Source organism: Corvus brachyrhynchos, unplaced genomic scaffold, assembly GCF_000691975.1.
Source record: "Corvus brachyrhynchos isolate BGI_N302 unplaced genomic scaffold, ASM69197v1 scaffold202, whole genome shotgun sequence".
In the NCBI taxonomy this organism is placed as follows: Eukaryota; Metazoa; Chordata; class Aves; order Passeriformes; family Corvidae; genus Corvus; species Corvus brachyrhynchos.
The window spans coordinates 3,519,641-3,541,362 of record NW_008238132.1 but is presented as its reverse complement, the minus strand read 5'-3'; the positions used below and the strand labels follow the sequence as shown (position 1 = coordinate 3,541,362).

Genomic DNA, 21,722 nt, shown 5'->3' with positions numbered 1-21,722 from the left:
GTTTCGGGGCAGCAGCGCCGTGAGCTGCCTGAAGCTGAGCCTGTTGCTGCGGGCAAAGGGCACCGCGGCTGTGCTTCTCTGAGCGGCGCGCTGCACAAGTGTGACAGCTGGTTTGCAATTCTGCTCCGTTTTACACTTTTGTTGCTTTTTTAAGCGTGAGGGGGTGCCAGGCAGGCTGCCGGTCTGAGCCCTCCAGCTGCCGCTCAGCGGACTGTAAAATACACGAAATTTTATTAATCTGAAGATGCGTGTACCTGGACTCGGCTAGCATGGAGAAGAGCACGGTCCAGGGCGATTCGGGCAAAGTGTTGGCTATCAGCGCTGCCGCTTTGAACACTTTCGCTCCATTGCTCTTTGCCCTATGTGGTCCGTGGCGACTTTAAAATGGCAGATTTAAAATATAATTTCAAAGATAGATCATTCTCTGCGCCCGCGACCTTAAATTGAAGTTCTCTTTCTGCCGAAACAAAGCTATTCAAAGGCAGCCCCTACGGTGTCGTTTCACAATAGAAGGAGTTAAGTTGTTACGCGCGCAGGTACTCACCTTTTCCTCAAAATGATTAAGAAATTGAAGTTATGGCGATGGTGTACATGGCAGAGCAATTACAAAGTGGGCTTAGTGGTAGCTGTAATGGGAGAGGAAAATCTTGGAGGTAATTGTGGTGCTTTAAATTGCTTCTTAAACTTTCAGTGGATGAAAATTGCCTTGATTCTCCTAATTATGTACTTCTGAACTCCAGCACAGTATATTGAAAAAGAATCACTGTTTCCAAACCTTTGCTGAACGAAAGTGTTCTTCTTTAGAAGTTTTGTCTGAGTATATAACTTTGGACCCTATATTTCAATCTTTCACTTGAGAAATCAAATTCTGTATCTTCTTACTGAAAATTAAATGACAGGGCACTTGAGCTGTTGTTCACTGGGGAATACTTTACAGGTTCATTTACCGTATGGAGCCTGTATCTGAGAAGTATAATGGAGTCTTGCTTTTAGTGCTGTGATCAGTTGCAGGGGAGGGAGAGAGGGAGGCAACCATTAAGTAAATGGTCATGTTTTAGGCGAGGCTGTCTCTTGTCTTCAGCCTTGCCGGTGTTCACACATATTTTACTTCTACATCTTACAGTACAATGTGTTGTCACTATCTTTTCAATTTACGTTTTGCTTTTTTTTCTTCCTAAAAGCAACAAGTTTTGCAAGGATTTGGGAGATTTATTTGATGCATTGTTACATGTTGAAAAATGACAGATAAAATTACAGAGGAACTACTTGGAAAAAATGATTTGAGTTAGTAATAGAATTTTTTTTCTGAAAAAATCTTAAATGTATTTGCATCTTTCTTTTTATCATCATGACTTTTATTTTCAGATCCTAGGGCTCTGCTTGCAACTCATAGAACATGACCCTCCCTTTCCTTATCTCTTTTCTGCCCTTCTTTCTTTTGCACCAGACCCTGTTGAGACATCCAGCCTTAAAAACTTAAAACCTCAAGTTTTTCTTTTTAAGTCATCTCCCAAGCTGCAGCTGCTTATCATGGGCAGAAGGCTTTTTGTGTGCTAAAGGGTAAGTGGCTGCTGCTACTTTCTCTTGATCAGGGCTTCAGGGAAGAGCAGTTCCTCTTTGAAGGCAAGAGCTGCCATGTTTGGTCTCTCTTGCTGCTGTACAAGAACTTTGCCAGGGCTACAGATGCATCTGCGGTACAGTGGTGGAGCTAGAAAAAAGTTATTTGAAAGACTTACAGATGACAGCTTGGACAGATCTAGAAGGCAGAGAAGTGGATTAGAAGGTACAGAGAAGTGGTGTTAGTTTTTGTATAGCTGAAACCCATGTTTGTCTCAAAAAAAAAAAAAAAAATTTCCCCCCTCACCCCCAAGACAGGGATCTTTCAATTTGGATTGAGTTTGTGATTGTTGAGAGATGAGCCATGGGAGTGGCATCGTTAGATGCCAGTTAGCTTGAACATTATTTCCAGATCCATGCTTTTACAGAAGTGTTGGTTTTCTGATGTGCTCTTTTCTTATCTGTTGGAGATTAGAAATATCAAGTCCATGGTCTTGCTCCTCAAATGAGAAGAAGAAAAGAGGTAGATGTCCAGATTTGAAGAATGTTGTTGGTCTGGTATAGCCTGATGTTTCAGGATTGCTGCAAACTTATACTTCAGTTGTGTGTGTTACTTTTTGGTCACTTTATGTATGAAAAAAGCCAAATAAATGAGGTGTTTTTCAGCACAGCCATATTCAATGAAGGGAACTATGGCAGGACTGTGCTCAGTGAGCTGATAGAAGAGAAAGAAAAATGGAGGATTTCCCTCTGAGTCAGAGGAGAAGCTTTGATCTCCAAAACAGCTTTCTCTTCTTGCAGGTGTTAGCAAAAATATCTCAGCTTTTGCTTGAAGATTTTGTTGTTTTCACTGACAGTTTTGGTAATGCGATGGAGTTTTGTTAGGTGTGCGAGAAGGAGCAAGGACTTTCCCCCACCATGGTGATTCAGCACAGGAGTGGCAGGAGGTGGAGTTCACCTTTCCAGCCTTGGTTACAATCTGCACCATAAGCTCTGAAACTTCACTACCCTATGCCAGTGATTTATGGTGCTTACAATTTTAGTGCCACTGACGTGTTTTAGAGATTATTTGCTTTCTTAAATCTTACTTAAACTCTGCTTTCTTAAATCTTACCTAAGTGTTTCTTCATAGATAAAGTAGTTGACAGAGACTGTACATACTGGAATTTTAAGTCTTTTGCTTATCAAAATTGCAGCAGCCATGTGAAAGGCTCTAGACATTTTCACTTTCCTGACCCGACCCGGCTAACCCATGTAGAGGTAAAAATTATTTATTCTTCAATATGAGCCTGTCCTGTGGCAAAGCTTCCCACTGTGTCAGTGTTTGTGCTGAGAGGATCCCGTTGGATAGGGACCAAAGTTTATGCTTTCTTACCTTGATGTGCTTTAGGCCTTACCTGCTAGCCATCTCCAGTGTTGAATCAGAGGGCTGGAGCTCAGGTCATTTATTTGTCCTTAAAAGAGATCACTCCTCTTGTGTCATGTGTGAGTCTGTACTAGGTTCAAGCAGGCCTCAATGTGAAAATGATAGTAGTTTTGTTAGCCTGGAAAGAACCTCCAATTCCTAAATTTGCATGTAGAAAGTATTTCTCTTTGTATTGGGGGAAAAGATATTATGGTTAGGATAATCTGCTAGGAATAGGAATGCTAATACATAGTTTGGAAACTGTGGAAAAGAGTTGCTTTGGGATGGATTGAATGTCACTTCTTCTATAATTAGACATTTTAGCCTATTTCTAGAACACCCTATATTTAACTCATCATAAGCATTTCTGTGTGGATATACCAAATACATTTTTTGTTTTGAGGGGAAGGTTCTGCACTTCTCGAATGTTGCCGTTAGTGCTCTAACGGTCCCATCGCTCCACTTGTGAGCTCCTTCCGCATTTCTTTCACCTTCTTGCATGGTAGTGGTTTGACTTCTGAAGTGGGCTCGGTAAAAATGTCGTCCCACACAACACTTGAGTTTCCATGCTGGAAGAAAGGGGTGAGCTTGGGTGATTCAAATTGTTGTCTGCTCTTGAGAGAAATATTTTTACATATTGTGGCTGCGTATACAGTTTTGTCATGCTGTATGTTCCTCTAGAGTTACTTGTGGTTTTTTTGAGATCCTTTGACAGAGTGAATAGAGCTGACAGGTTAGAAGAAAACTACCTTGCTCTTCTGAACTTTGTTGCTTCTGCTGTTCTCCAGTTTTCAGCTGTCTTGGTGTTTATTAAGTTTTAAGTTGCCATTAGGGAATTTCAGCAAAATATGATTGTGAAACTACAGTTACAATTTGTGATACCCGGTGCTGACCACTGTCAGAAAATTAATATTTAACTTGCCCTTCCAACCAGACTCAATTTCAAGTTAAAAGCAAGTTTTCAAGGATACTGTCAGTTTTCCCCTCTTTGTGCCTGCTACATGTGCTGCCTTACATAATTTTGGAGCTAACAAGAATAGTTTCCAAAGGATGTGATGGCGTGGTTTGTTTGTAGTGGAGGCTGTCTTTCCAACCAGAAGGTGACCCTCTTAGGAAGAGCTTTCATGAAAACTATGTCTTGAAGGCACCAGGGCTAGCACATTGTCTGCTGATGACAGAATTTGCCTGGCATTGTCCTCGGCGGTGGTGGTTACAGTATCCACTCGCATCCTCTTGATGCATTTTCTGTTTTGTGCTGTCATTCCACGTCTCCAGAGCCTCTGTAAACTATTTACTCTCTGTAACTATTCAAGCTTTGTCCTGATGCCTGTAAATTAAGCATGCAAACGAGAGTATTAGCTATCAAGAAAATAATTGTGAAGCTTATGGGCCGTGGAGGGCAAAGGGTGGCAAACTGCACACATTGCAAGAATTCATTTCCCTGTCTTGCGGTGCCTCCGAACCAGCTTGTTAAGAGCTATGAGAGCCCAGCAAAGAGCTCCAGGTACTCTTGGTGGTGAGCTATTGAGAGGCCATCCTGTTGGTTTGGGTTTTTTTAAAAAGACCAACTTATGTTTATTTCAAAAAGGGAAAAGAAGGAACTGTAGAGAGGAAGTGGCTATTTGGGGACCTTTTTTCTTTACAGAAAAGAGGTGGTTTGGACACATGAATGAAAATGAAACTTTGTGTTGAAAAACAGTCTAAAGTTTGCTGAGGATGGCTTGCAGCATTTTTGAAAGTGCTGGTCCTTTTCGGTGAAAAAAGTGTATTTCTTTTAGTATCAGTTAAAAGCAACAATGAAATAAGTGCTTTTTGAAACAACTAAGTGAAACACACTTTTAATTTGTCTGAAGGGGCTGTAATCTGAGCGACCTGATCTAGCCGAGGATGTCCCTGCTCACTGTAGGGGAGTGGACTAGATGACCTTTAAATGTCCCTTCTCACAAAAACTATTCCATGATTCTTACACAGAAACCATTTATTTAGACCATTTAAAAATTGACTGTGAAGGGATTTCCAGAGAAAAAAAAAGCAGCAAGAAAGTTACTTTTGGCAGAATATTTTCCTATTTGTGCCCTTCTGAAATACATATATCTGATTATGAATGCTTCATGTAATGCAACATTCTACCATTGTTTTTATAAAAAGCTAATTGTCTTTTAGTATGGTCCTTAAAATGGCATGTATTAAATGTTGTTTCAGTGGTACTGGACTAGAAATAATTCTCAACAGTAAGAAATGTTGGAAAACTTTTGCCAGACTACAAGAGCTTGGACTTGCAAATGTTTTTTAATTATAACAGCAGTATATGCAGAAAAGGCTTAATGCTTTTGAAGTGATGTAGCTAGAAAGGTATATTTTGTGTCTAGATTCTGGTGTTTGTAATGTTTAAAGCTTCTCTTACAGGTGCCTTCTGTTCAGGTGGGCTTCAGAAGCATTTTGTTAATTTTTACTTCAAGACTTCATAAACAGAAAAACTGTGATGACATTTATTGATATACGATGATGTAAAATCTGTGCATTTGAGGGGAGAGACGGTAGCAGTTATTACTTGCAAATAGCTGGGTAAAAAACCCATTGCCCTGAGAGAGGAAACACAGAACCACTGATGCATGCATGCTGCATAGATGCAACATGGCAGTAAAAAAAAGGAAATATAAAAAAATCAGTGGGAAGTTTTGTGGGTTCATTTTTGCTGCCTTAAATGAGGATCTCTAGGTGGGGTGAAACTTCTATTGTGTGGAGAAAGCAGTTTCTTTCTGACAGAGGCTGCCTTGGGAGAACCTGTTATACTGTCTGTCATGACAAGCCCGATATTTATTAACTAGATGGGAGAATAATGCTAGCGCCTTGATGTTGTCTGTGGTATTTTCACACACCATGTGCTTACAGAGCTTAGGTGCACACTGAAGGTGCTTCAGCCTCACACCAGCTGCTTTTTCACTCATAAGTGAAGGCAGCATGTGTAACCTCCCTGGTGGCTTGGTGGTACATCCCATTAAACCCACACAGCAGTGGTTTGCGTGGATGTGCCCTGGAGCATGGGAGGGAGGTTTGAGCTAAGCAAGTTTTACTCTGGATAGTGAACTGTTCTGGAGGTGATGGGTTGTAAATCTTTAAACAGCTTATTTAGCATCTGCCCAGGCCCTTAGCTTGCCCTTAGGTAAGATTCAACAGTAAAGCTGTATTAGTTGAGGTAAAGTTGCAGTTTAAACTCCAGACATACATTTTTGTGAGCATGTAAACTTGCACCAGTCTAATTTAAAATGTGCCTTTAGTGAAACAGTCAGAGGTGGGTATGGTCATTCCTGAATGTTTCCTTGGCAGGAGCACTCATCCAGCTGCTTGAGGACTGCCATCCTCATTTTTTCTAGCTGACAGCATAGGTTGTTTCCTAGTGCTTTATTGCCTTCCCCTCCTATCCGCAGTCCAAGCTGTTAGTGAGAGCAACCCTTTCCTTATCTGGTTCAGCCAAGATGAGCCAAGTTCACAAGTCAGATGTCGATGCCACAGAAGTTGCTGGGCTGGTTGACTGAACCAGGTTAGGGATTGATTTCAGAGTGGTGGAGGTGTGGAGTTTGTAAGAGCTGGGATTGAGCAATAAGGGGAAGGATGAAGTAGCACAGTTGTCCTTGGAAAAGGACAATTTTTCATGGCCAGTGCTTTAGCAAAGCAATACTTAGGATGGTTGACTAACTCTCTTGTACATGTCACATCAAAACTTGGTCTCCAGTGAATTATCTGAACACCACAGCTAGATGCTTCTGATTGAGAAGAAGAATGTGTTAACTAATAAATTTAGTATTGCCCAAAGTTATGTAGGGGCATAAGTCTCAATAATATAAAATGGGAGGAAAAGGTGTTTGCTTGTTATTTTGGGATCACATGCAAATAAAAGCTTTTGGTGAAGGCAGAAGCTTGGGGCTTTTTTTGTTCTTTTTACTTCTGTGAGAAGAAGGGGAAGGAAATGCAGGGATGAGAAATGCACTGCTGCAGTTTTGAAAGAATGTTAACTTCTTGCTTTGTTTAAAAATATTCTAGTTATTCCTGTCTGCTAAATCAGGTTATTGAAATGAAATGATGACCTTTGCTCTGAGCCTGAAACAATCCAGAAGGAAAGCAGGTGTTTGCGAAGATTAAACCTCCTACCTCAGCTAGGAAGTGTTCTGGTAGGGTTGAGATTCTAAGGGTGCCATATTCTTGCTGAGACTAAAAATGTAAGAATGAGGAAGAATTTTAGAAGTTGGTTATGGTCAGTTGCCAAGAGCAATGCCGTGATAAATTATTAACTCCTTGCACTGTACTCCCTCATAGTACAAACAGAATAGCTGGTTATTGTGCTCTGCTTGTTAAGTCAACACTGTAAAAAATTCCTCAGTTATCTGGAAAATGTCTTCTTTGGGGTGTTTATTAAAGGGATACGGTAGAATTAAAAATCATATTCCCCTCTGTTGAAGGTGGTTAAAACCAGTAGAAATACATGGAGGCAATTTCTTTCTTTCTGTCTGGGGACCTGGTCAGCGGTTGTCGGTCAGCTTGGTTTCACTTTTGCTCCTCTCTTTTCACAGTACTTTGGTGAGGTGTGATCCCTCCTACCTCCCCAAAAAGCACACCAGAGTGAGGCAGTTGGGCTCTTAGGTGCAGAGACATGAGGCAAGTTGACTCATAGCCGTTCTGCTGGAAAAGCAGTTCTGTGGAGACCACTCCTCCCGTGTTAGCTGTAACTGAGTCAGACGAACAATGCAGGGGCAAGCTGTTTGGAGCATGTGGGTACCTTGCTGATGCCGTGCAGTCTTGATGAATAGATTTTCAATTTTTTAAGAATTAAGCAATCCTGATTTTTGTTTTGCTTTTATAAATATAAGTACTACAGTATTTACCTTTGCATTTTTGCTTAAACTATGCAGAGTGTGGAAACTTAGATGATTTTAAGGTGCCTCAAAAATAATTTATAAAAGAACATTCCTCTCCCCCACTTGTATTAGCCCTATGCTTCTTACATTAAATTTCTAAGTTAATAATCTATAATTCATGTAATATATACGAATTTGCATGTAAATATTACTTTTTGAGCTAGTATTGTAGTAATACACCATGAAAATAAATATGTATGAGAATTTTGAAATATTAAAATCCTAAAAAGTTACCCCTGTTGCCCCAACGACATGAACAGTTTAATGACTCAGTTTCCCTTCTAAAGTATTTAACACACACTATGCCGCGCCGGTGTCTACCAGAAATTCTATATCAACTTTCCCCAGCCTGGCTATAACTGAAGGCTCTCCTGGGGTAGAAGCCTCTGGTCCCCATCATTCTGAGTTTGAGTTTTGTTCCAATGGGAGCTGGGGAACTGGGGGTGTCTTCTTCAGCATCGGACAGTCAGCCTTCCAATGCCCTTTCTTCTTGCAATAAGCACGTGTCTTTGTCCCTAGGGGGAGAGGCTTTCTTAGATGACTTTTCCTGACTACCCTTCTTCCTGGGACAGGGTTTCCCTTTGTCACTGGAGTCTCTTATCTCAAAACACTGTCCAGGCTACTTCTAACAACTTACTCATGTCTTGAACCCCTTCTAACTTTTGCAACTTTCTTCTTATATCATTTGAAGCCTGACCTACAAACAAATAAACGAGATGCTTTCCCCCTTCCGTTGTACCAGGATTTATGTCTGTGTGTTTGGTAGCAGCTTCTCTTAACCTATTCAAAAAATCAGTAGGAGTTCCATTAGGACCTAAAATCTGTTGTTCTTTAGCAGGACACAGATGAACTTTCAGGGTTAAAAAGAATATCCAGCTTGAGAGCAGATGATTTCTGGACCAGTGTCAGCATCTGCCACCCCAGTTCTCTTAGGAAAACGTTGAATCCTGCCAGTACATGTTGCAAGATATGACCAATGTGACTTACGAACTAAGAAGTAAATCTGCAAAATGCTGTTAGCTACATAGTATTGTTGGAATCTGAGATGGAAAATACTTTTTTTTTTTTTTAGTTCTCCTTTTGCCAATCCAGCAAAATTTAGTAAGGTTCAGTTCATGCTGCAAGGCTTTTTTGTTCAGAAATGCTTTTGAGCAACCATTACTTTTTGTATCTTTTTTTTTTTTTTAATTTGTTGGCTGCTTGGGGTTACTTGAATATTTGTCAAGGGTGGGACCTGTGTCTTAAGTGGATGTCAGAAGTGATGCCGAAGCAAACTTTCTCTTAGTGTCTGATGGGTCCTAGTTTAGAGCTTTCATTCTGATTTCCAAGGCATGAAGCGGTCAAGTGTTTGGTGACATGGAGGAATGTAGTCTTGTCTTTTGAGGCAGGGGACAGCTGTAGTTCTGTGGAATAACCCAGGTGGTCGTAGAGCTCACATGGGAGTGCATGAAAGCCAGGGACAAAACATACTCTATCAGAGGAACCTAACTGAGGAATATGTTTCTAGGTTAGAAATGAGGAGAATTTGGACCCTGTTCTTTTTCAGGGAATTGCAGACTTCTGATTTGGAGATGGTTGTTCTACTAACAGTGCCAGTCACCAAATGAAGGCATTTTTATTCTGAACTGTTTCGGGATGAGGATGGGAAGACCATGTTAGGATGGAGCACCTTGGTTCTCTGAAGGGTAAAATGTGTCAGAAGCTCCTTGAAATCCAAAGAAGATTTGTACTGCTTTTAAGTTTATGCAGAAAAATCTCTTAGACTATAGCAGTACATGTTAGTGTTAAATCAACTAAATATGTACTGGTTGATATATTTCTCAACATAATTACTTGGCTGACATGTCTTCTGTTGCTTTAATTGGCAACCCTGCAGATAACAGCTCAAAAGTGGTTTTCCTCAGTTTTATACTACCAGTTGCCCATTGGTGGAGGAAGGATATGAGGCCATCTTAATAATTTCTCATCCTACCTGAAAATACAGTTTTAGGCTGACTAAGGAGATGATGTTTTCTGACAGATGATATTAGGGGGAAATCTAAGACTGAGCAGAAGACAACTTACATAGGGGCTGAGTATAGCATATTGCTTCACATAGAGCTACCATAGAAATTACAGCTGTGCTGGATTTTCTGCTTTTCACTGAACTTCTGCTTTGTCTAGCAGTTGGTTTTTGTGCTAGCTTGAGGGTACCAAATGCTTCTTCAGGGTTTCAATTTTGCGGTAGACTAATAGGTGTGTTACTCCAGGTATTAGTGTTGGAAAAGCCCTGTAGATTGCTAACCTGTCCCCATTTCTAGGACGGGGTGGTTGTAGAAAAGGCTGGTACTGTATCTGGTGTTTTTTGCCGCTCGTTGTGGTTCTTGTCTGAAGATTTCAGAAAGAAATCTTAAAAATATTTCATCTGTTAAGTAAAGTAACTGGGTTTCTTGGTGGTGTACATGCCTGTTTGAGGAAGACCAGACTCTAAAACCTCCAGAGCTGGCCTGCCTGTTGTCCTGGGCCCTGTTAGATGAGAATGTGCCACCAGTGTTTTGTACCCTGCTTTGGTGGCCTTCTGGGGCCACATTTTAATACGCTCGACCTGTTTACTTCTTTATCCATCCATCTGGCTGGCTTTCTGCGTGTGGGCCTAATTTCTTTCATTTCTTTTTCTTCAGAAGGTGTCACAGAGCCTCTGCGCTCCTCAGGGGCGGCCACGGCCCGTGCAGGGGGACGTGGTGCGTGGGGGCAGACCTGGCTGTGCAGCAGGAAACACTCGCGGTTGGGCCTGGGGATCTTGGGCTGCGCTTCCTGTCGGTTAAACCACGAGCAGGGGAGCAGATGCGCCAGAGATGGCACCGCTGCTGCCCGCCCCAGGCAGCCACTGTGTAACCAACTGGCTTCTCGGCGGCGTGCTCTGGGCCCGTGTGCTCGGGGCCTTGTTGTCCCTTCGAGCCCCTTCTGAGACGCCTTGAGAGGAAAGATCGGGGTTTAACTAATTCAACAGAAAGCAGGACTTGAGCTCCTGAAGCGCGAATTGTAAGAGAGTAACCATGGAAGTTATCCTAACACAGTGAGAGATGAGGTCCGGTGTTTCATTTTCCACAGCTACCACTGTGGGAGTTTTTAAATGCATGTGAGAAATGGGCAGGTTGGGCCACAAGTCGTGCAATTTCACTAATATCTTTCTGGGCACGTAATTGCCCCAGCCACTGTGTAACCAACTGGCTTCTCGGCGGCGTGCTCTGGGCCCGTGTGCTCGGGGCCTTGTTGTCCCTTCGAGCCCCTTCTTGAGACGCCTGAGAGGAAAGATCGGGGTTTAACTAGTTCAACAGAAAGCAGGACTTGAGCTCCTGAAGCGCGAATTGTAAGAGAGTAACCATGGAAGTTATCCTAACACAGTGAGAGATGAGGTCCGGTGTTTCATTTTCCACAGCTACCACTGTGGGAGTTTTTAAATGCATGTGAGAAATGGGCAGGTTGGGCCACAAGTCGTGCAATTTCACTAATATCTTTCTGGGCACGTAATTGCCACATTACCTGACCAGTTTTTATTGTAAAATCTGTGATCTTTGGAATGATTTTTTTCTTTTTAATTATTAATTTTTTTCATCTCAATACACTTGTGGTTTGGAGACAACTCTGGCTTTCAGTTAAACAGCTTTTTAGAAGCGCACAGAAAAATCACATAAAACCTTCGATTATAAACGATGTAATTTTTTAATGTGGGTTGCATGATTTCTGAAGATATGCACATTATTGCAACATAATTAATTTATTGAAACTAGAACTCTAGTAGTATCTTCCCCAGCATCAGATTTTAGAGAACTGAGTACTCTCCACATCACAGTTGTTTTAGAACTGAAACTCTGCATACATTTCAGCCTTTTTATCTCATTTAGTGATCTTTTCTTCCTCATGTGACAGCATAGCTCCCAGAATATTGTTTCTATCTCTTAAACTGTATATTTGTTGACTCGCCAGCATGGAGCAGGGATGTCTTTGCTGCGGGATAAAGTGTTTATGTACTATATGCTCTTTAAAATAGAGGGTCTCAGCCTGAGGGGCACATTCCTCAGGGTAGGGAAGAGTAAGGTTATAGGGAAGTGAGATTGAATGGGTAAGGGGTTTGGGGTTTTTTTGTTGCTATTGGTTTGGTTTTTTTTCTCCTGCCTTGTGTTGGGCTATGAGGCACTGTGCATTGCAGCCTTCATGAGAGGTTTTGCATGTGCAGAAGAGCTGCTCTCAGAGGCAGGCACCACTCTGAGCTCCTGGTCCCCTGGGTTTCTGCAGGGCCAGGAGCCGGCACCACAAGGGCAAAACTCAGCATTTTGGCTCCATGAAAGGCACCAGCTCTCACATTTCTAACATAGCTGCACTGGAAGCCTTTCACAGGGACAGGATGATTCTGCTGGCCTTTTTCCCTTTCAGTTTTTGAGCACTGTTGTTCTCAGTACTGTCTTGTTTGAGAAAGGAAAGATATAAACAGGGTACAACCCTCAGGGGAACACATAGTAAAACCTCCGCAAAACCTCTTGAAGTTTATGGCATCTTAAAAAAAAAAGGCATAGATTTGGGGGTTTTTACCCACCCACCCACAATTCTGATATTAATTTATTGTATCTGTGGTCATAGTAAACCACTGAGACTTCACAGAAGCAGACGAAATGTTAGACAACAGAAATGAAAAAAAGAGAGGAGGGTGGAGGATAAATTAAAGGATTGATTAGAAACTATGTAAAGCAGCCTGTCTCTGCATTACCTTGTTTATTGTGCTAGTTAATCTTCCCCCTACCACTCAGCTTTCCCTTGAGTTTTCTTCTTTTGCCTTTTTTTTTGGTGTTTTTGTTTGTTTGTTTGTTTGTTTTTTAAAATTTCTTTATTGTGGGTTTTTTTTCAAAATTTTGTTGGTTGGTTGGTTGGGTTTTTTTTTTTTGTTTTTGCTTTTTTGTTTGGGTTTTGTTTGTTTTGTGGTGTGCAGTGGGTTATTTTTTTTTCTTTTTTTTTTCCCTCCTGACTTTGTATGGGTTGAATGTTGTGCTGGGAGAGGAAAGGGTAGGTTAGAAGTGATAGATAAAAAACATTCTGCCTCTGGTTCCTATGATAATTTGTGGGTTTTCATAACAGAGATGATGTCTGCGGAGGAGCTTCTTCTGTGATGAGGCTGTGGTGCTGCAAGAAAAGCTGGAATGTTTGTTTCCCAGAGACCTCTGTGAAAATCGTCAGAGGGCTGGAACAGCTATCCTGTGAGGAAAGTCTAAGAGAGTTATTCAGCCCAGAAAAGAGAAGGCTCCAGGGAGACCTTGTTCCAGCCTTTCAGTATATAGATGGGACTTACAGGAAGGATAGAGACGTTACCAAGTCCTGTAGTGCCAGGAAAAGGGACAATGGTTTTTGACTGAAAGAACATAGATTTAGATTGGACATCAGGAAGACATTTTTGACAATGAGGGTCAAGAGGCACTGGCACAGGTTGCTCTGAGAAGTTGTGGATGCCCTATCCCTGGAAGTGTTCAAGCTCAGGTTGGATGGCGCCATGAGCAATGTGATCAAGTGACACATGTCCCCGTTGACGGCAGCAGGGTTGGACTTGGATGATCTTTAAAGGTCTTTTCCCCTCTGAACCATTTTCTGATTCTCTGCACTGGGGCCTGCATCAAATCCTGATAATTTAGCGAAGTCAAATGTGACCTAAGGAAGGACCTTTCTTCTTCAGGAGATGCAGCCTACTTTTGCTCCCATTCATTATATGGAAAACTTACAGCAATCTCAGTCCTTTCTTATGGAAGTGTTAGAGGTTCTTAGAATGAAGGAAAGGTAGAAACAATCTTATTCTTGTGGGTCAAAGTGGGGAAAAGCTGCTGTAGGAGAAAATTTTTTCCTGGTGATAGAAGCTGTGTGGGTGCATGTCTCCTCAATGGCCCTTCTGTGTATGACAGCGTCAGTGTTTCTCTTTTGGGAAGCATGAGTGGACGTGTGCAACAGTCCCGTTCAGACAGTGCCTGAGAGGGGGCAAGTGCATGCTGAAATATCTGTATTACTCACTCTGCAAAGCCGAGGGGCGGTAGAAAGAGGTTTCCGGGTTTGTGAGCCACTGGCTGCAGTGAGGTTGTGCTGGTTCCTTTTGCAGAATGAAACCAAGTTGGGCACACAACTCAGCACAAGGTAGTGGAGAGATTTTGTGTTTTCCCCAGGTGATTCGGTTTCCCCTCCAGCCCTGCCTGCTGCCTTCCTTGCCCCCACAGCTGGGGAGTCAGGCTGGCTCACAGAGCCCTGTGGTAGGGGCTGTAGCTGAATGGCACAGGCATATGTGTAGCAGCCACCTCTGATGCCTTATTTAGTTCTGCAAAAGACATGGGAGCTTGCATGACGAAATGAGGAAGAGGTGAGGCTTGAATTTCTCTACATCTGGTTTGCGGGAGCTCTGAAAGTTCCCAGAATACCCTGATTCTGTAGGTGTTTTCATGCAACACTCATAAATTCTGTGTCAAGTTCATTTCATTAGCAGTGAATTTCTGAGTCTCCCAGGAGCAGGTGTGTGCTCATATGAGAGTGACTTAGGCTTCAGTGTACACTTCCCCAGACATTACGAAATGAGAAATACTGGCCTGTCCAGACACTGCCTTCCCTGGAGGGACCTTTGCAGACCCTGCTCCTTTTCCATAACACTCTTAAGAAAAATTTTTTTGCTTTTTTATTTTAATCTTGTTGGTCTCTTAAGTTGTGCTTTGTCACTATTTGAAACCCCATGCTGGGAATTGTTAGTCTAGCAACAAATCAGGAGATAATTTATGTTCTCTTAATAGCCAAGTTCAATAGTTTGAAATTCCCCAGACTAATAGTCTCTCTTCTTAATCCCACCCCATGCAAATCCTTTAGAACATGAATTTAAACTACGCTGATCTGTAAAAAGAAAAATGTACAAATGGCATGGGAATATTAGTTTCTGTCTTATTCTGCATAGCTGCAAGTTAATGTATTTATTACTGTAATTATGCTAAACATCATGAAGCATATGCATTTTCAGAATAAGCTGAATGAATACATTGCATTTCAGAGTGCATTAAAATTGGGAGCTTAAAAGCCCAAAAAGCTAACTTTTAATTATGTCTTGAGTGAATGTTCTTCTCCACTGTAACTGTGTAAGCAGCCTCTCACCTTGAGGAGGTTTTAAAGGCATGATTTTGCATATTCTCTGTTTGGTTCTTTAACAAAGATATTTTTCTGCAGACATTTAAATGACTTGGGTCTGTAACGTTATGTCCCGGATAGATGTTCAGTACAGTAGAAATGTCTGTACTCTTCATGCTGTTAATGCTGCTTCTCCAATTCAGGCAGCCTTCAGCACCTCATTGATTTAACCCAGCAGCAGCTTTTCGGGAAGGGCAATACTGACCAAATTAGGTGAAGGGCATTATTTTAAAAAAGACATTTGGTTCAGGACTCTTACTGTGCAGGATTAAGAAACAAAGGCACCATAATACTCCAAGTCTATGGACTGGTGGATGAAAAGCTGGACGTGACCCAGCAATGTCCATTTGCAGCCCTGAAAACCAACTGCATGCTGGGCTGCATCAAAACCACTGTGGCCAGCAGGGTGAGGAGTGTGATTCTGCCCATCTGCTCTGCTTTCCTGGGAGCTCAGAGTTCTGTGATTGTGTGAAAACAGCACAGATCAGTGAATTTCTGACTTGGAACCTCAAAGGTAATGATTACCTTTTGAAAAGCTGGCTGAAATGAGACAAACATATGCAAGAGGGAAATAAGAACCGTGTAGAAGCATTTCCCTCTCAAAATGTTATTCTTAAAGCATTTCAAGTGAGCAGTGCTGATGGTAGTAGGGAGAAGGAAGGAAAGATGATGATGAAGACTGGAGATAAGAAGCTCAAACCTGCAGTTTCTGTGAAGGGATGAAAGAGTTATCTCTGGAAGGTTTAGAGATAAGTTAATTGCGTTCCCTTTTTCCGTGTACAATGGGGAGATAGTGTGTCTTCACTGGATGAGATTATTGGTATAACCTGCACGTAGAATTCTTTGTGCTATGTGCTCCACACCCTTAAGTAGTTGGCTGTCTAGTAACAAGTTGGTTTGTGTACCAAACAAGTTACAGCGAGAGCCTAAGGTCTGGGTTTTGTTGGTTTGGTTTTTTTTTTTTCTTTGTTTTGTTTTTTGAAGTCCCTCTGGCTATGTAATAACTCACATTTTCTAACCAAGACCGTGTCCCTCCTTCCATGTCTCAGTGCTGTGTGTGTGTTGGTACTTTCTTAAAGTTGTATCCAATCTCAAGTTCAGTTTTAAGCGAATGTTATGAAAGTATTCCTTGAGTTCAGAGCAAACGGGTCAGCAGGTGACTTTGCTCCCTTTCCTGCATGGTGCAGGACATCTTCCTTATTGTTTTTACTTGAGAACATCTGGAGTATTTTGTTCCTCCTTGTCTTTCTCTTTGGTGAGCTGTGACGCTGGTACAAATTGCCCATGCAGAAAGCACATGCCAGCCAGAGCTGTGACTTGTGCTGAGGGAAAATATACGGTTACAGCCTTCCAACCCAAATTAGCCTTCGCCCTTCTGCCTGCAAGTTTAAAAGCTTATGTCCCTCAGTCTATAATTTTCAATAAATTTCAATTTTTTTTTTTTGTTAGGCTTTAGATGATATGTGAGTTGCAGCTAGACTGATCTGTAAATTACAGTACACTGGAAATCAGACAGAAGATTTCACCTCAGAAAGGACTAACAAACGTCTTGGGAGACTGTCTTAAAGATGTTGAGTTTGTTTCGGTGTCTTGTTTAAGAGACCAGATCCTGGCCTATATAAATTCTGTCTGAGCTACCCTAAAAAACCCGTTTAAGCTAAAAATTAGGTTGAATGCTCTCGTGCTAAAAAACTTCAGACAGTTATATTAGAAAAGACAAGCACAGAAAAAAACTACCCCAGACTCGTCAGACTTGGAGGTTAGTGGGAGGGAGTTCAGAAGTCTGACTGACAGCTCTGACTTTCCTGTGTGCAGCTGTTCCTTATCAGTCTGCCTGATTGTAGGTATGGTTTGGTACTTTGCACCTTTTCTTAAATTACCTTTAATTCCTGTTTCTATAGACTTTTGAATTAAGTAATTCTGCTTGTGAGATGTTAGGAGGTGTTGGCACTCTTTCTTGGGTTGGGTATTTTTGTTGCTTTTTGGGGTTTTTTGAATCTCTATGAAAGCTTAGTGCAAGTTTCAGCTTTGTGATTTTGACAGTAGGAGATGTGCCTTAATTTTTCCAAGAGATTTGCTGATGGAGATTTGTCTCTCGTGTCCCAACCTCATGAATAAATCCCTGCCTGTGTTAGGAATAGCGTTGGACTCTCTAAGCCCTTAAAACCAAAAAATTCACTGTAGTACTTGCCTTAGTTCACTCATCAAACTGTTTCAGAAAAACTTCTGAAAAGAAGTAATCTCAATTTTTGTGACTGAATGGACCTTTGGGGATGTTTAGGGAAGGTGTATGTTGGGGCATTGTATGGGTACTCTGCCTGGTTACAGAGTGGAGAAAACAGACTTCTTGCCTGGTGCAAAAGTTCTCACTGATTAACTCCTGCGGTATAACCATTGGAAATGTGTGACTGAGTACTTAATTTCTTATATTTATGGGTAGAGTTAAATGAGGATCTTTGTGACAAATAGATTAAAAAGCTTCAGGCATGGTTTGCAGAAGCATGTTTTAACTGATAAGTTTTATACATAAGACTGAAAATCTGATATATGTAGCTATATATTTTACCCACATGTCATTGTTAACCACAGTGCTAACTTTAATATAAATGTGTTCTTATAAATGAGTATAATCTCTCAAAGACCAAAATGGTTGTTCAGTGCTGAGTTAGAGTAGCTTATAGTAAGTGTTAGTTGCAGTGCTTTGTGGTATGGACCTACTGTTTCTCATTACAAGCCCTCTTAGCCATTCATTTTTTGCTTTGCCTTGATTGGGTCTGTGATTCTTATCTAAAGGAGTAAAAGTTACTTAAGTAAAGATTTAGGTTAAAGCAGCATGTAATTAATGTTCTTCTTGTGTGTTTCATCTCTGCTCTCTTGAGTTAGCTTGCTTGTAAGAGTGTAATGGTGTATTGCCTTATATTCTCAGCTTTAGCAAAATGGACCACTGGTCCAAAATGGACCACTTGGGACCAAAATGGTCCCAAGCAGGAGGATGCCTGAACAACCCTGGGTGAGTCGTAAGAAAAACAGAGCTTTAACAAATAAATATGTATAAAGTCCAAGATGCATGATGAGCATGTAGGAAAGCTAAGGTACCTGTCATAACACATGAAGTACCTTGTGTAGTCCTCTGAAGCAGTACGTTTTTTGCTGATGGCCATGGGATGGCCATGCATCTCGTGTCAAGAGGGAGATTGCTGCTCCTTTTCTTTCAGCATTGCAGTGTTTGACTTGCCCCTGTCTAAATTGTAGGCCCTAGTCTGTGGAAATAGGGTTTGCAGGACACCTTCCAGGAAGGGAAGTTGGGCTAAAAGCCATCAGGGAGGTGGTGGAAGAGCCAAGCCCAGGGCAGCAGCACATCCTGGCTGGGCAGAAGGAAGCCAGTGGTGCTGTGGAGCCGTGGGCTGGAAACACCATCTCCTTGCACCATGCCGGTCACGTGCTGAGAACACGCCTGCCTGCCTCCTTCTCTCACAGCAAGGTCTGAGGGAGACAAGGATTAGTGTAATTACATGATCTTGAATCCAGAATGGGGATTGGGGTTTCTCAGACCCGCTGAAATAAGTGGCGAGTGCTTCCAGACCAGGGTACTCGCTGGAGGTAGGGTCTGCAGGTTTGTTCTTGTGGGCATCTCGGAGCCTCTGTTCTTGGTGTGGCCTGCCTATGTTCTGCAGTTCCTAAAATGAAATCTCATGCCATCCTGTAGCTGTGAAGTAAGAAGGAAAAACGACTCCTCTGCTGCAAATGTTTTGTAGGTGATACATTCTAGAATAAATGTTTGTCCTGTTGGTAGAAAGGGTTAAGCATTGAGGGCAACAGGTATAGGCAGACTTAGGTATGTGATACGTTCGACTGTTATGCAAGGTGCTATAAATGTTGGCTCCCTGTAATCTGATACCGGGGTAGGACAGGCTAACCTAATGGAGGAAAATAGACAGCAATGTAAAAGAACTGGAAATTCAAGTCTAGCTGACTAATACCAGCCTGCTCCAGAGGCTTTTGACTGTTCATTTTGCTGACAGCTGACAGCAAATGAGCGGCAAACAACAGAAACATAGACTAATCTGCTCTGTATTCATACAGATTTTTTAAAGACACTGCAAAGGTAAGACACTTTCATGTTTCTCAACCTGGCACTTGCTGAATGCAACCTTGAACATACACATTGCCGGCAAGGGCAAAGTACCAAACTGAGGCTTGAAGTTCAGATCTGTGAGTTTGGGAAAGGGGAGGCTTCAGCAGGTTCTGTGTGGGTTAGTTTGTGCCCTGTTCTAGTTGGTGCACATCAGTTAAATTTAGATTTCTGAAACTACTCAAGTACTCAAACATAGAAATGCAAATCACACAGCATTTCTATGGCTATGTCAGAGAGTAATTTTGAACTTACTAGAATTTCTTTTTGCACAAGTTTGTTGTGCTTGATGGTCCAGTTATAAAAGTTTTTTTAAGAATTAAGTGCAAAAGGAAATCCACAGAATGCTAAAAATCTGTGTTGCAGAACTTGTAATGGGGTTTTTACTGAGTTGGGTCCTGTAACAACCTCTGCAGAATGCTGAAAAAGTCCTGTGGGAGCTTAACTCCCTGATCTAGAATTACTGACGCTTGGCTGGAAGAGGTTGCCTGGAATAAGAAACTTTTGACTTGAACTTGATCTCTGCTGGCCTCTTTTTTTTTGTTTTCCTCTTTAACGTATATAAATGGTGTGTTCATTTATAGTGCAGCTAAAAAAAAAAGTTTTGTTTTTGGCCATCCATTTTTCTTTGGTAAACTTAACTTTTACCTACAGGTGCTTTAAAAATAATGACTGTGTTACTAATTTATTGGCGAAATAGTTTTTAAAGAACAATTTACAGTTTTAAGTCAATATTGGGTACAGACTAGCAACTGGTAATTTGTGAAGTTTGGCACCCTACCAAAGCAATTATATTTAGTTTCTCTGATCTTTCTTCCTCCCACTGCCACTACTTCATTCTCCTGTGTGTATGTGTTAATCAAAAGAGCAAAATCTTTCAGGGTCAGACAGTTCTTCCCCCCTCCACCCCTCTTTTACAAGTTTCCTCATATCCTGTTTTAGCTGTCTTGGAGCTCAGCCCTTCAACTCTTTCTGTATTGAGATCTTTCTCTTGGAAATCAGTGAAATTTGACTTATCTGCAGCTGTGTTGTTATAGATGCTTATAGGCTTGTGGTCTTAATGCTCCACAAAAGGTGCTATTAAATGCCAGAAACCACTTAAAGGTGCCTTTTAAAACATTTATTTTGTGTCACTGGAATAGTTAATTTGGTTTGCAGAAATTTCTGAACCGGATTTGGGATTTCATCAATTTACTGTTTTCTCCGTACTTTTTTTTAAAAACAGCTTTTTGAGATTTTGTGCAGTGTAAAAAATAGTAAGATATATTTGATACTAATGTTACTTATTAATGCTGGTAATGTGGTTATCCTATTACAAGACATAAAACCTATCCTGTCTCTGCAAATTTACTATTGGATAAAATAGTATATACTAATTGTTGTAGGAGAGGAGGTAATGAGAGATCTTTTGTTTTCCTTTCTTGCCGTACTTAGTATCACTTACCTCTTGATGAACTAGACTAAGTGGGCACTTGCAGTGTCACATCCGACTTGTAGTCCGTCTATTCTGGTTTTGCAGTGTTTAGTATATTACTGTTTTTGTGGTGGAGAATATGTGAACCCAGAAGTGAACAGGTAACAGGAATAAAATGACAGCAAAATCCTGCATTTAGAGATGTGTGATTGCAATCTGCATTACTGAAGGTTTGTCATGTGTTAAGACAGCTCTTTTCCATTGTTTAAAAAGAAATCCTTATGTAATGGGGCTGGTTTGGTCTTATTACATTGAGCTGTTTTTAAAACATTCTACAATTTTCCTAAGCTTTTGACTTCTGTCATGTCTGTAGCAAGGAGTTTGAGCAAGTACATCTAGGCCAATGCATTTTTAATTGCTTTCCTTTCATCCTTCCAAAACTAGTTGCTTCTTGACTTAATTGAATGTCTCCTTGTTCTCATTTTATCTCATTTTGTCAGCTGGGAAATATGATCACCTGATTTTTCCTTTCTTTACCAATAGTTATGAATTAACTACAAAAGGCAGAATCAAGAGGCAGACCAAGTTAGTGACTGCCACGAGTCTTGGACCAGCAAACCACACTTCCCAGCCACTGCATTTATTGGGCATTGGCATTCACGTGTGCCATTATGCAGTAGCAAGAGGAGAAGCAGGCCTTTGCTATGAATGTTGTTTTCAGCTGGTCCTTGTATCCATATTACATTGCTAAACAAGGCCATGCTTCCATGAACATTCCGCATAATTAGGTTATTAGGATAAGGGACCTTCAGATAACCCTACAGAGAAGTTCTTAGAAAGACAGGCAGTCATGCTGTCAGTTGCCAGGGAGCTTGGTGTAATGCTGTGCTTGTGGCCAGCATTTTTCAGGTGGTGAAGGCCTGACTTTAACCCCTCTCTCCTTTTTGACAGTACCTATGCACAGATGTTAGCTTTCCGAGACCAAGATGTTCATGCTGCCCTGAGATGTTGGTGCTGCTCCATTCCCCTGGCCAGTAGAATGACTGTGGAATTCTTGCAGGCTTGGCAAACTGTATGATCTCCCCATGTACTGCCTAGGGGACACTGTCCTTTGGGGGGATGGGGGGG

At 41.5% G+C, this 21,722-nt stretch overlaps 1 protein-coding gene across 3 annotated transcripts in view; it reads left to right on the top strand.

Moving 5' to 3' along the window:
• The window catches only part of ELF1 (E74 like ETS transcription factor 1), an 88,500-nt gene that overhangs the window by 20,056 nt on the left and 46,722 nt on the right, over positions 1 to 21,722 (top strand). The window contains exon 1 of one of the 3 annotated variants that reach the window (XM_017733566.1): positions 514 to 536. The exons of 1 other annotated variant lie outside the window; for it this stretch is intronic. The gene's annotated coding sequence lies outside the window, so the exon portion shown is untranslated. Of the gene's footprint in view, positions 1 to 513; positions 537 to 19,066; positions 19,154 to 21,722 lie in introns of those variants that run through there. One more of the 3 variants, XM_017733564.1, reaches the window with a different exon arrangement.